The sequence below is a fragment of the Oryza sativa genome, chromosome 1, assembly GCF_034140825.1.
Source record: "Oryza sativa Japonica Group chromosome 1, ASM3414082v1".
NCBI classification, from domain to species: Eukaryota; Viridiplantae; Streptophyta; class Magnoliopsida; order Poales; family Poaceae; genus Oryza; species Oryza sativa.
The window spans coordinates 25,961,704-25,965,044 of record NC_089035.1 but is presented as its reverse complement, the minus strand read 5'-3'; the positions used below and the strand labels follow the sequence as shown (position 1 = coordinate 25,965,044).

Sequence of the window (3,341 nt, the reverse complement as noted above, 5' to 3'; positions counted from 1 at the left end):
GGAGGCAAAATAGACTTAAGCAGAGGAATTGAATTGGAGAGAATTGGAGCTTGGAAATGGAATTTGGATATCTTTGGAGTCGGTACAAGTATTTGGCGAGAATTCAAAGAGACGAATTGAATTTCGGAATTTGATCTCGGTGACTTGAATCGGGATTGGAAATTTGAGGTGGAGGATTTCGATTTCGATGAGAGGGAACAACGGGATTTGAATTGAGATCCATGGCACGACTTAGAATCGCACACAAAGAACAAAATTTTCGCAATTAGGATTTTACCGAATTAGTTTTTAACGTCTCACGAGAAGCGGAGCGTTACATCAATGTTGCTATCATGAGAAATTTTTTTTTGTTGGTTTCAGGTTCAAGTGAAAAGTATAGTTTTATTTTGTGATTTTATATGCTGTCCGTAACATTTAATTATTAATGGTGTTACAAAACTATTTGATCACAATGAGGTTTCATTTTCAATTCCAAGGCATGGGATGAAATGATTCGGTCCTATAATGGGGGTTTCATTCTGTTTAAGTCATAGGTAAGTATGTAAACCAATTTTCATTTAAATAAAACTTATTCTTTCTCTCTTAATAAATTTCATGACATTATCATACCTTATTTGATAAGATTGAAACTCTTATAAAACCTGTACTACGAATGGCCTAAGGCTATTCGTGAAAACGACTCACTTGAATCCTTTCTCTCTCTCTTGCTTTGCTGCTTCAAAATTTCTCTCTATGGGAGCTCTCTAGGAGCACGTGTAAAGGTAAGATATTTTAAGGTGGTAAAAATGTACTCCTCAAGTTCTATATTAATTGATGTTTTGGACAAGATTGAAGTTAATTTTTATAACTTTGACCAACAATAACTTTAAAAATATTTAGTTTAAAAAAACTAAAAAAATATATAGATTTGTCTTTCAAAACACTGTAATAAACATGCATTTATTTATTGTATATATTATAATAGAAAAATAAAGTCAAAGGTATATCTTGTAAAACGTATTATTGTTCAAAGTGTCAATTAAAATGAAACCGGAGGGAGTAACCATATGTAACCAATAAAAAATCAAATGGGTACGTTACATATGAACTTACAGGATTAACCGCTCTGATTTATTCCAAATCTCGCATTGTGAAATAGACGAAGCCAACGAGGCAAGGAGCAGCGAAACACGATCAATTTCAATACCGTTCTCTGGACTCACTAGTCAACACTCATTTGACCAACGCTTCTGTTTCAGCACCAACCGCCGTCCCGGTCCCCCTCCCCAGTATCGGTTCCTTCTCGCCGGCCACACCCGCCGAGCCGTCTCCTCCGGCCACGGCCGTCGTCGGCGGTGGCGGCAGCGGCGGGAGAAGCCCCTTCTCCCTGCACGTCCGGACGGCGGCCTCGAACATGTCCTCCAGCGTGTACCTGAACCTGAACCCGTGGGCGAGGAGCTTCCACGACGAGAAGTGCACCGGCTGGAGGTGGTCGGCGTCGATCCCGGGAAAGCTCCGCGGCACGTCGTACTCCGGGAACATGTCCGCGAGCATCGTCGCGAGGCCGTGGATGGTGGCGTCGTGGGAGGAGCAGACGTAGCGGCCGCGCGCCTCGGGGCTCTCGAAGAGGAAGATCTCGGCGTCGCAGAGGTCGTCGAGGTGGACGAACTGCACCTGCTTCAGGATCGAGTAGTGGGCCTCGTTCCCCGTGAGCAGCGCCAGCGCGGTGACGTGGCTCGGCGGCATCCCGTTGCTGATGAAGGGCCCGACGACGAGCGTGGGGATGACGCTGATGAGGTCCAGCCCGTGCTCCCTCGCGTATTCCATGGCGGCCTTCTCCGCCAATGACTTGGACACGAAGTACATCTGCCACCACAATTATCACTTGCTAACTTCTTTTAGACAATAGAAATGGTTTACATAATTAGTTAATTACATCCCCGCAAAAAAAAAAAAAACATCCCCGACCTTCATATCATATGACTCACACGGCCAAATTCACGTGCTAAGCTAGTTTCAGTTGCTTAAGGGTGAGTTTGAACGTACTATTTCTCAATTTCTGTTTCCTTGTGTTTTCATAAAAAAAATTCTATAAAATAGTTATTTAAAAATCATATTAATATTTTTTAGATTTTTAAACAAATATCAATTATACCATACTAATATTAATCATGCTCATGTTAACTTATCGTTTCGTTTTATGTACGTGGAGGATCGTTGTTCCTAACCCACGACAACATTTTCGATACATACCCATCCGGTCATCTTGACGCGGCGGCAGAAGTCGATGTCGCTCCAGTCGTCGTGGTCGTAGGAGGGGCGCTGCCGCTCCTCGATGTTGACGGTCCCGGCGGAGGAGGTGAAGACGATGCGCTTGACGGTGCCGGCGTCCCTGCAGGCCCGCATGATGCTCAGCATCCCTTCCACGGTGGGCTTGACCACCTCGTTCTCCGGGTCCTCGGACTCGAAGTCCATGGGCGTCGCGACGTGGAACACGCCCGTGCAACCCCTGATCGCCGCGTCGAAGCTGCCTTCCTCGCCCAGGTCGGCCTTCCACAGCGTCAGCCTCTCCTTCTACCCCGCCAGCTCCAGCAACGGCTTCGTCTTCCCAACGTTAGCTGAAAACAACAACAACAACACGTACACTTGTCAGAGTCAAGCAAGCGGCATATATAATTGGAGTCAGTAAACTACGAGGAGAGAGCTAGAGTGCACGATGAGAGAGCTCACAGGGGTCGCGCACTGTGGCGCGGACGGTGTAGCCGGCCTGGAGGAGCTTCATGACGAGCCATGAGCCGACGAAGCCCGACGCGCCCGTCACCACCACTGGCCCCTTCACCGCCTCGCCCATGGCGTACCGTGCGTGATCGATCTGCTTGTGTTGGATTCGCACGCGAATCTAACACGCGCGCGCAAGTAGTAGTACTACGCCGCGGTGCTTGTGTTGGATTCGCAGAATATATGATAGCTACCTTGCACTTGGTGATGGCTCTCGCTCGTTGGCTCGCCTATATATATAAGCTGGTACAGGACAGGGGGAGTATAGCTACACACACTTGTACTGCCTAACAAGTTACTCTAGGTTTCCGTGTCCAACTTTGACTGTCCGTCTTATATGAAATTTTTTTATAATTCGTATTTTCATTATTGTTAGATGATAAAACATGATTAATATTTTATGTGTGACTTGTTTTTTTAATTTTTTTTCATAATTTTCTTAAATAAGACGGACGGTCAAACGTTAGACACGAAAATCAGGGTTTGTCTTTTTTTTTTGGGGTCGGATGGAGTAGACAGAATGACCAGCGTTTTGATAGGTAGGTTTGAGCTACGTGCACCTGCACACCGGCCGGTTCTTGTTT

At 45.8% G+C, this 3,341-nt stretch overlaps 1 pseudogene; it reads right to left on the bottom strand.

Annotated features, from left to right (window-relative positions):
- Nucleotides 1-1,018: 1,018 nt before the first annotated feature.
- LOC4326597 (dihydroflavonol 4-reductase-like) lies at nt 1,019-2,962 on the bottom strand (annotated as a pseudogene).
- Between the last annotated feature and the right edge of the window lie 379 nt (nt 2,963-3,341).